Source organism: Notamacropus eugenii, chromosome 6 (genome assembly GCF_028372415.1).
Source record: "Notamacropus eugenii isolate mMacEug1 chromosome 6, mMacEug1.pri_v2, whole genome shotgun sequence".
In the NCBI taxonomy this organism is placed as follows: Eukaryota; Metazoa; Chordata; class Mammalia; order Diprotodontia; family Macropodidae; genus Notamacropus; species Notamacropus eugenii.
Window position 1 is genome coordinate 242,929,690 of NC_092877.1, and position 12,235 is coordinate 242,941,924.

Here is a 12,235-nt window from a genome sequence, read left to right on the forward strand (position 1 = left end):
TTGCCCAAAAGGGCTATCAAATTGATCATACCATTTGATCCAGCAATACCACACTAGATCTCCATGCCAAAGAGATTTTTTTAAAGTACCTATCTATACAAAAACATTTATAGTAGCTCTTTCTGTTGTGCCTAAGAATTGGAAATTGAGTTGATGCCCATCAGTTGGTGAATAGCTGAACAAGCTGTGGTATATGATTGTGACAGAAAATTAATGTGCTATAAGAAATGATAAGCAGGATGATTTCTGAAAAACTTGGAAAGACTTACATGAACTAATGCAAAATGAAATGTGTGGAATCAAGAGAACGTTTTACTCAGCAAAAACAATTATTGTATGATGAAAAACAGTGAATGGCAGCTATTTTCAGCAACATAATTATCTGAGACAATCCCAAAGGACTCATGAGGAAACATGCTATCCACCTCTAGAGAAAGAATGGACATTATCTGCAAACAAACTGAAGTATACCATTTTTCATTTTTCCCTTCCTTCCTTCCTTTTTTCTTCCTTTCTTTAATTCTTTTTTTGTTTATTCAAGTCTTCTTGTACAAAATAACTAATATGCATATATATATGTATATATATATATATATATATATATACACATATATATATATGCATCCCATATTAGACTGCTGCCAATCTCAAGAAGTGGGGAGGGGAGAAAGCAATAAAAGTTGAAGCTCAAAACTTTTAAAAATGTAAAATTTTTACATGTAATTGGGGAAAAATGAAATTATTTTTAAATGTATGTGCTAATATCCCTGGAAATGGTATTAAAATAAATTCATTAATATGTATTTGTCACTGCACACTAAACATGATTAGGCCTTTCCATCGTGGTCTTTTCTGCTTTCTTTTCATTTCTATTCAGAGAGTAGTTAGTATATTACAATGATAATAAGACTTCTATTTGTGGTTCTGCTGATATTGAATTTAGTACATTCCACTAACTTTCCCCACTCTGGTTTATGAGTTAGTTCTTATTAGTATTCATTCTTAATATGTGATGCAACTAAAGACCATCAACTCTTTTAGTACTCCTTTTCATTTGAATAAAGATAATTCTGTTCTAGTCAAGGGTTCCATCTCACAAAGTTTTAGCTGTACTAATGATGAGACATATATCTCTTTGCATTGACATCTACCATTTACCTTACTTATTATTTTCTCCATTGGCATTTGATGGCATGTGTTTTAGTACTGTTCTTTTCTTAGATTTTGTCTCTTGTGAACTTCAAGGAGTCCTCCTAATCTTTGTGTTTTATAGTTAATACAAGGTATTTATCTCAGTGACAAATATGATGTTTATCTTAAATACAGATAAGCAATTTTCTCTTCCAGTATCCCTTTCTTTTCTAAGTTGAAAACTCTTCTGATTATATTTCCAATACTTCAAAAAAATGTGCTCTGACTAAAACATATATCTAGTATTTCAACATTTTAAGCCATGATCCATAAATTGAAATCCTATTCTCATATTTTATAAGTCCAAAGCAGAATTATCTTTTCCTCTAAACCATTCCACCTACTACCTTCCCTATAACTGTAGAGGGAAACATCATACTCCCTTGTCTCTCAGGCTTGAAACCTGAGATCCTGCAATCTTAGATTCTTCCTTATCTCTCACCCTCATAGCCACGCTACTGCAAGGCCTGTCAGTTTCACCTTTGCAACATCTTTCTAATGCACTTTCTTCTCTCATCTGACACTGCTACCACTCTATTGCAAGATCCATCACTTCACTCCTTGATTATTACAATAGTCTGCTGGTGAGTTGCCCTGCCTCAAGTCTCTCCTCATTGCAATTCATTCTCTATACAACCACTAAAATAATTTTCTTATAATGCAAATGTGATCATGTCAAACACATCCCATCCCCCATCAGTAACCTCTAATGGTTTCCTTTTGTCTCCAGGAGCAAATGCCAAATGCTTTATTTGGCATGCAAAGTCCTTTATAACCTAGCCCCCTCCTACTTTTCCATTCTCTTTACATGTTATTCCCAAAACATACACTGTGATTCTTTGACAGTGGCTTCCTGGATGTTCTATAAACAAGACATTCTATCTCTCAGCTCTGGGGTTTTTTTCTGGCTGTTCCATATGCCCTAGAATTCTCTCTCTCCTACACTGCAAACCCTCTAATCCCTGGTTTCCTTTAAGTCACAAATAAGATCTAACCTTCAATAGCAAGCTTTCTTTAACCCCTCAATCCCAGTGCATTCTACCTTTTTTTCCTATATGTAAGATACAGTTTGATTTGTATATATTTGTTTACTTGTCTTCCTCATTAGTTTGCAAACTCATTGAAAGCAGACACTTTTTTTATCTCTTTTTATATTTCTAGCACTTACCACAGTGCCTGGCATGTAGTTGGCATTTAATAACTGTTTATTGAGTGGTTTCAGTACATCATCCATTTAACTGCTAAAATAATTTCCCTAAAATACCACCCCTTCCTCAACAAGTTATGATGACTCCTTACTACCTCCAAGATTAAAAATAAAATCCTTTGGCTTTTAAAACTTTTCACAACTGCCTCCCTTCCTATCTTTCTAATCTTCTTACTCTTTACACACACACACACACACACACACACACACACACACACACACACACGCGCACATCTCCCATCCTGTACCTTTTCACTGACTGTCTTCTTTAGCTGGAATCCTCTTCTTCAATGCTAATGCCATGCTTCCAAGGCTTGCTTCAAAATTCAGCTCAAACCTTCCCTTTAAGAGACTTTTACCAGTCCCCCATCTCCATGCCTTACTGGTAGAGCTTTCTCACTTGCAATCATCTTATATTTACGTGGAATATAGTTTGTCAAAAAATACTTTTCTGCTTTAGAATGTGAATTCCCTGAGGGTAGTGAACAATTTTTTTTGTGGGATATGGAGGAGGGGTAGTATTGGTTGTTGTTTTCTTATACTTTTCTTTGCATCCCCAACACTTAGCACAGTGCCCAATCCTTAGAAGGTATTTAATAAATACTAATTTTATAAATACTAATTTAATATATAAATATTATATATTTATAAATATACTAATATAAATACTAATTTAATAAATACTAAATTTAATAAATACTAACTGAAAGACAGAATTTCCTTCTATTATAATCAAGTCTACAAATAGTAGTCACAGAATATTTTATAAAGGAGCCACCAACCACCTTACTTTTCTTTTCTTTTTGAATAACCTGTTAACATGACAAAACCTGGGGAGTCATGTCATCATTCTTTGTAGGATAATCAACTGTCAGGCCATCAAATTATTCAGTTCCCTCCAATATATGAAAGGCTTCAGATGTTTCTTTAGCTGCAAGTGTATAATAGCCATGTTCTCCTTTCTCCACTGTGTAATATATTTTTCCTATCGAGTAACCTGTCATAGGGAAATCCTGACCTAAGACAGGATTTCCCTCTACCTCTTCAAATCTTTTTTCTTCTTCATTTTTAACACTCAAGTAATTTTCCAGTGGTTGTTTTCAAAGTTAACACTCCATTTTCTTTGATCACTTTGAGTGCAGACATATTTCTCAAACATCCATAATCGTTTGCCCCCTTTTTTCTTCTAAGAGGAAGAATAACCTGAACAAACATTACAATCATTTCTTCATGGAGCATAAAATATTTGTATTTATGTTTTGGCCGAGTGATTCTTTTCTTTAAAATACCGCATTCCCAGGCAGTTGGGTTCAGTAATTCAGTTTATGCATCAATCTTCTCAACCATCCAGAAAACCAAAGCAATTTATACTGCACATCATAACTTCTCCGAAGAAATATAGTTGATTTTCCTTATTGATGAACTACTTTATTTTGTATTATGCCATACTAATGTATTTTATTGCCAAAATACTGGAGATATTTAAACGTAAACTTTCTGTATCATACGACATTTTCATGCTCATCTTTTAAATGTTCTTAAATAATTTGCTCTATTTTAAGTGAGAGCCACATAGTAATGTGGTAAGATGGAAATATAACCATTTCAGTATCACTGAATGTGACAGACTTTTATCTGCCATCATTTTAAAATTTTAATCAACCTGCTTACTCACACAGGGGCTTTTAAGCAACATGCTGAAAGTGGTAAGGGTAATATTTTATATCTCATATATATATATATATGTGTGTGTGTGTGTGTGTGTGTATTTGTCTATATAAACTGTTTTCACAGGGGGCTCTGATACTACATGGCAAACTTTATTTCATTTTTCAAATATTCTTGAGAGTCAAGAGTGAAATATTATTTTATTTTTTGAAACCATGGAAAACACAAGTTGAAGACAGACAGGGACTGGCTGCCTTGGTCACATTATGGGGGAGCCTGAAGTAGAAAGCTTATATTTCAGTACAACTCACCAGTGAATATCATCACATGTGATCAAGGTTAAGTTACTAAATTTCTTTGACTTTCACATAAGTCATTTGTGAAACTACGCTAGGTGTCCTACCTGGTGAGAAGTAGTGGGGCTTGGTTTAATCATCTCTTAGGGACAATTCTGGATTTAAAGAATAACCAAAACAATAGCAGAGAATATGTGTTAGAGACTCTATTACCATGAAATAATATATACTGTGAAAAATTATTTTTCTTAGTAATCATTATCTTGGAAAGTCAGAGATTCCCCATCTCCCTTTCTTTCAAAGTATTTTGAGATCTAATTTAAATGTGGCTGTTTCCGCTCATTATGTTGTCCAGATATGTCTGGGAAAATGTTGATTCTTCCCTATTTTAAAGACAGGTGATATGAAAATTGATGTCTCTTTGATTAGAATTAAGTGACCTAAGTGAAGTACTCAGGATCTCATTTGAACATAGCCCACCTCCCAGCAAGTCAACCAGTCAGAGTTGATTGGCATATATTGGGAATGCCTACTCTTCTAAGGGCATAAAATCATGTACCCCCAAGTTCCAAATTCCTGAGCAGGTTCTGAATTGCCCCATGGTGGGGGAGGGAATATTTTTGCACTCTAACTCCCATACAGTACATGTCAAGCCAGCTTGAGAGAAATTAAACCATGGGGGCTTGGGGAGTTCTTGGGGTTCAAAATGCATAGTTTTAACTAATCATAATGTTCATATAGCTTATGATAAAATATCCAAGGACATTCTTTCGGTACTGAAAGCTTAAAATTTTCTTTCCTTTTTAATTATTTCTGTTTTCTCAATACAACAAAGTTAGACCCTACCATCATATGGCTCTTGTTTAAACATTCAACAAACATTTGCTGTTTAATTGATATTTTGATTTGATTATCTTTCTAACATTTTCATTTAATTTAATGGAGCAATTATGTAGTGGATGTATTAACTCTATTGTGGCATCAAGTATGATTGTTGAGGTCAGGCAACCATAATGATGTTGCTTGGGGTGGTCAGGACCCCAAAATACCAACATCCCAGGTCCTTCCAAATGAATTCAACTCAAGTTTTCTTTCAGCTAAAGTAAAACAAAATTTATTAAAGGTAAGGCATATTGAGTTGACTCTTAAAAAGCCTAACCATTTATGACACTTGTATTGAGAAGCAGGCCAGATAGAATCTCAACTAAACTAAAGCTGAGCTAGATTGAATCTGAGTGCCTTCATGGAGGTGGGATTGAATTTATCTACAATAAGATCATAGGAAAGATCTATTGGTGGTCTTATAGTCTGGTAGGAGGGTCTAAAGAGGATCTTGATGAGACTGAGGTAACTAATGATGTAATCAAGGGTAAGAAACAGCTGGGGGCAATTGACAGGGAGCAGACAATGGAAGGCTTGAGTGCAAAGCAGGTAGGGCAATCCAGAGGTGGTTGATTTTTTGTTTCCCTTCATTCTTGGAGAGGATCAAAATGATATCACCATGAAAAAGTGAAGTTTCAGTGTGTACCACTTTGGCTGATCAGACCAATACAGGGTTAGAATACTCAACCACAGATGGGGCACAAATAATCCATGTGAATATTTGGAATGGTTACTCCAAATTTATGCATCCTACATTTCATTTGTGCTGTTTCAATTCTGTTTTGCTCATAGACCAGAGCACCTTTTCTGATGTAGGCACACCATGTTGACTGGTCCTCTTCCAGTGTCTCCTATGTCTCACAATCAAATCCAAAGTTCTTCAGAAAAACCTTGAAAGTGTCCTTGCATCACTTCTTCTGACCATCATGTGATCTGACCACCACAATAGTTCTCCATAAAATAGTCTTTTTAGCAAGTGTACATTTTGCATTGTGCTGACCTCATTGTTGTATGCCTGTGAAATGTGGACAATCCACCAGTGCCATGCCAGGAAACTGAATCACTTCCATTTGAATTGTCTTAGGAAGATTCTGAAGATCACCTGGCAGGATGACACTGAGGTCCTTGCTCAAAGTCAAGTGCCAGGCATTAAAACTATGCTTCAGAGAGTGCAACTTGGATGGAATGGCCACATTGTTTGAATGCAAAATGTACACTTGCTAAAAAGACTATTTTATGGAGAAGTAGTGTGGTGGTCAGATCACATGGTGGCCACAAGATGTGCAAACAGAAAATCATGCACCAACAACATTCCCTCCACTTTGGTCTTGTTGTGTACGGTGTGTTCAGGGAGGACCAGGGCCTTTGGTGTGATGTCAGCTGAGCCCTCTTCAGGGCTCTTTCCACATTTGATATCCACCTATTCCACCCAACTCTCACCTGTGGCTCCAAGAACCTGCAGCATACACAGTGACCACACCTCAGTAAACCTTTTGAGCAGATGGCCCAAACCAGGTTAAGGGCAACCAAAAGGCTCCAAAAAAATGCAATGGTGAGTTAGGGGGCTGTCAATCCAGAGGAAACAGACAATGGAGGGTATTACCTCACTTTAAGTGAGTACCTAAAAAGGTCTTACCCTAAAATGCCAAGGTCTCAGACTGCATCCTCGGCCATGTTCAGTGATCCTGATGAATATCTAGTCACTGAATCCAGATGACTCATGAGGAGAAAGTGAAGCTGGTGACCTTGTAAAGCCCTCCCTCACTCAAAACAAAGTCAAGTGTAAGGCATGTCATCATTTCTCTGATGTCATGGTCCTCTTCCAGAAGGAAGGAGGAACACAACAACAATCCTCATCTAAGAGTATTTGGGTGTCTTTTGTTTGGTGTCTGAGTGAGGGAAAGAGAATTGGGACAGGGAAGCACTAAACCTAATTGAAATTTATTTGGTAATAGGTGGAATACATTGAGAAAACAATGGTGAAGCAAAATTACCCTAGGAAAACTTCCTTAGAGAGAAATAACTCCACCTTGCTCAGCTTCTTTTCCCATAAACACAATATTAGCAGGTTAAACCCAGAAGAATTGTGGAGTCTAAATTCAAAAAGCTTAGTTTCTTCTTTTTTTTTTCCTAGATAGATAGACAGACAGACAGGCAGACAGACAGACAGACAGACAGACAGACAGACAGACAGACAGACAGACAGACAGACAGACAGATAGATAGATAGATAGATAGATAGATAGATAGATAGATAGATAGATAGATAGATAGATAGATAGATAGAAAATGGCTTTGTTTTCTTGTTTTGTTTTTTTTTTTTGTAAAGCTAAAGAGCCCCAGTCCAGGAGAAAACTCCTCCTTCTAACAATTCAGACAAAGAGATTCCATGCCTTCTCTTTCCCCTTTTTCTCTCATCTGCTCAGATATCTTTCACGAAACAAACTTTAAAGACCAAGAATAATTGCCCAATCTTTGATAGGAAATGCAGTGGGGTTGGCTGGGGGAATATTACCATAATAGTTCTTAGTAAACTCAGATATGATTTCCTTCTTTTCTCAGTCCTAAGTGGCACCCTCGTGGTTTAGCCCCGCAATAGTGGTATAGTATGATATAGCTACAGTGACAGTTCCTAAAGTACTCACATCTCTCACATTCGCTCACTCGGATTCTGAGGATGGTGCCTTTAAACTCAGACCAAACCTCGCCACCTTACCCACTATTTGCTCCCCTTGGACTTTCCTTCAACAAAATGGGAAGTCATCCTGTTTCGTATGAAACACAATCTTTCTTCATTCTAAAGTGATCTAATACTATGTTGAACTGCAAATCAATTTATGGAATTACTAATTGAATTATTCAAACCCAGGAAAAACAGAAAACACAACGTTCAGCTCTTCACCGTTGTTTTGTACCCATGAATTCATTATGCCTTACTCATTCAGGGGTAGGGGCACCTTTGAATAACATATAGTTTCAGTCTTGGTGTTCCTGGTTTATGACTAAGGAAATGGAACTTCTAGGGAGTGCTTTTGAGTTTCTAGAAGCATACACTTGTAGATACTGTGATAGCAGCAATGAAGGAATAATACCTTCAATTATACTTTAATGAGGCACAGAGAGTACAGAGATAAAATATACAGAACATAGAAAGGAAAACTGAGCAAAAGAGAAGCAGAGACAGAATGGGATAGTGGAAGAGTTTGTGAAGGAAGGTGACATGGAGAAGAAAATAAGAGGGGGAGAGCAGAAATTTGGTTATTGGAGGTGAGCACATACAAAGCAAAGAAACTTAGTAGATGGAGGAATGCTGGGTGGGGTAGAGGAGCGGGAATTTGAGGTCCCATTTTATAAGGTTTGGGGGGATAGACTAATGTTTATTGATGACACCCTAGGGTTATTTCATTATTATAGCAAGATCATCTCAAAGTTATCAGCAACACTGAGGGTTAGTTCATTAGCCTTACACCTTGCTGGCATTCTGCTGATCTTACTGGTCTAGAATTTATTTGAGCCATATGGATGACCAGCAGTGAGCAGTGCTGAGAGGCCATAACATTAAGGCCTATCTAGCTTCCCCTAATTCAGCATATAGCCTGAGGATGTGACCTTAGTTAATTTATGAGTCAATTTCCAGTGGCTTTTATGCTCCCCTAGTTTATGAGATAGTTTGTAAGTAAGTGCTGTGCTCCCTTAACTTATGGAAGAGTCTATAAGTGACTGCTAGGTTCCCCTTTCTAATCTTATTTCTTTCAATTGTTACCTCAGCTACTTATAAATTTACTATACTAAGTAAAGAAACAGAGGAAGAGGTAATGAGAATCAGAAAAAAAATACAATTTTATTACATATTTATAGACCATGGTCTAATATTACAAAAAGCCAAAAAAACTTCTAACCAGTAGAACTTTATCTTTGCAGCACACAGAGGTTCTAGTTATTATACTTTCAATATAATGCATAAGAAAAACATTTGAAATATTTATCTATTCAAAGTGTCATTTATGAGCAAAAAGGAAACTTTTGGCTTACTAGTGGAATCTGCTTCCTTTGTGGAAAACATAGAATGTTCTTTTCAAATAATATGTTCTTGAAAAAAGATAAAAGCTATTCTCTTTTTTTGCATGTCATGGACCCGTTTTGGTAGTCTCATAAAGCTTATGAATTTCCTCCCAGAATATTTCTTTTAAGTAATGGAAAGAGATGGTAAGTTACATTGAAGAGTTAGTGAAATAAAGATGGATTAGTAATCTATTCATGTTCATGGATCTAGTGAAATCTATCTTCACATGCCTTGAAATTCCATAAGTTGCAGGTGGAAACCTTTTGTTCTACAAAGTCTTTAAAGCATATCAACAATGTAGAGTTCCTTTCTGGTTTTCTTTAAAGGAAACAGAATTTTCCAGCTGAACTCTGCTCAACATTGCACTTGGAGTCACAAAGCCTGAGTTCAAATCCTAATTGTTGTTCATTGGTAGTATTAATCCGGGCAAGTCACTTAATAACTCTTCTGGGCCTTAGTTTGCTCAGATGTGAGGTAAGGATGTTGGACTTTACGAATTCTAAGCTCTCTTCTAGATCTAGATTTGTGATCTCACTGTATCCTTTTGCTAATTTTGCTATTATGAATGGCAAGCTTAATATTGAGCTTATTAGGCAGAGATCTTTTTTGATTTTTTTGAAGCAAAAATAGGGAATTTACAAGTATAAATAAAGTGAGTGACAAGAAAAATTTTAAAGGGAAAGTTGGAGTGAAAGAGTATGACTAGTTTATTGTCTGAGTTTACTTGGCACAGAAATGAAATGCATCCTCAACAAATTAGTTGCTTTTATATATTTTCTTTTTATGAAGATTTTAATTCTTGAAAGTTAACAGCAGCAGTTTACAAATATTAATTTTTTCTTGTGATATTCACTTAGTACATTATCATTTAATTGAATTCAATATTTTGATTTTCAATTTTCTTTCAAAAACATAGCAGTTTATGTTCTCTTTTTTTATCAGAGAGACTGAAATAAACATTTGATCATATCTGACTGCATGAAGATACTATCAAAATATAGCAAGTAATCAAAAAGTGGGAAACTAGCAAGTATTTAAAATCTCTGCTCATTTTATGAAAAACCACCAAGAAGGGAGATTCATTTGTGCGTACATTGGCTTCTCTCCATTTTCAGAATTTCCATTTTAATCTTTAAATTTGTACATAGTAAAGAATACAAAAACTTAAATCATCCCTTTTTGCCCCAGTCAGACCTGAAACTCCTTGCACCTTCTATGTGTAATGGTTGAATATCCCAAGGAATCTCAGTAGTAGTTCCAAGCTAGTTACTTAAAAAAATGCTCTATACTTTTCTGTAGAATTGGAAAATAATGGGATTTCTCCAGTGTTGAAATAAACATCTTTGTTTAAACTACTAAATTGTTTCAGTGTTAGGACCTTCAATTACTTATTGTAATGTCTAATTCCAATGAGGTCTAGTTAATTTACTGAACAAATTTATCTATGTTCTTGACTAATGTTGAGTTTGAGTTCTTAAACTACCTGTCATGAATGATGGGTGAAGAAAATCATTGAGTGGTGTTGAACAATTTCTAAAAGGGGTTATAGAGACTGAGACTTTCTATGTAGGGAGAACAATATGTATCATAACCCTTGATCTAATTTAAGACAAATCTTTTCTTAATAAGAAACAAAAATCAAACAGATTTTTAAAAAATAAATCCTATGAGGTGATTTTCATTAGTTCTCGTACTACTTTTCTTTTGAATCCAGATACAGAGAACTTTAGTAGCACAGGGAATACAGCACTGAACCAGCAGTCAAGAATACCTGAGTTCAAATCTGGCATCAGATAACAACAAACACATGTGACTCTGGGTGAGTCACCTAATCTCTATATGCCTCATTTTCCTAATCATTAAAATGAGAATAACAATAACACCTACCTTCCAGGGTTGTTGTGAGAAGCAAATGAAATAATAATTGTAAATCACTTAAGAAAGTGCCTGGCACATAGGAAGTGTCATAGAAATATTAGCTATTATTATCAGATTTAGTAAACAACATGAGCACTAGTGATGACTTTCCAACCAAAGCTAGGAAGAAGGAACACAAGACTTCACATAGGGTAGGTGTGTATGAAAATTATTTTGAGAAGTCTACAATTAATTGATTAGAGAGGACACTTTTGATGTCCAAAAATCTTCGTCTCCTATTCTTAAATCCTCTTATCTTTCTGTTTTTCCCATTATTGCAAAGGACACCACTATCTTTCTAGGCTTTACATCCTCCAAGTCATTCTTGCCTCCTCACTCTCTCTCATTGCTTACTAACAAAATACTTTACTGACTCTTGTCAATGTCAATTCTAACTTCTTAATGTATCTTGCATATACCTCTTTTCTCCTCTCATACTGCCACCATCCAGTGGCATTATCACCATTATCACCTCACACCTGGGTTATCTCCTACTGGTTTTTCTACCTGCTTCTTCCCAATCTGATCGATTCTGTGTATTCTGTGCCTAAAGCCAAGAACTTACCATCTCACCCTAGCTACTGTTTAGTCAATTCCAGTGGTTCTCTGTCAGCTCAAGAATGAATTACAAAATCCCCTGGTGGACATAGGATCTAATAAGTTGACCATCTCCTAATTTTCCAGTCTACCTATGCCTTATTCACTCGCTTTATATTCTGTTATCTGGTGGCACTAGCCTCTTTGTCATTCTTTGCAAAACACACTCCATCTCCCATCTCCAGACATATTCACTGACTGTCTTACATGCCTGAAATTTTTTCCTTTCTCATCTCTGCCTTAGGCCCTCCCTGACTTACTTCAACTGCTAACTAACATCTACTTCTTTTTCTGTTGCCTCTTAATGATGGTGCTTCTCCTGTGTTCATTATCTCCAATTTGTCTTCCATATAACTTCTTTGTAGATAATTGATTATATGTTGTCTTTTCTATTAGACTGTGAGATCCTCGAGA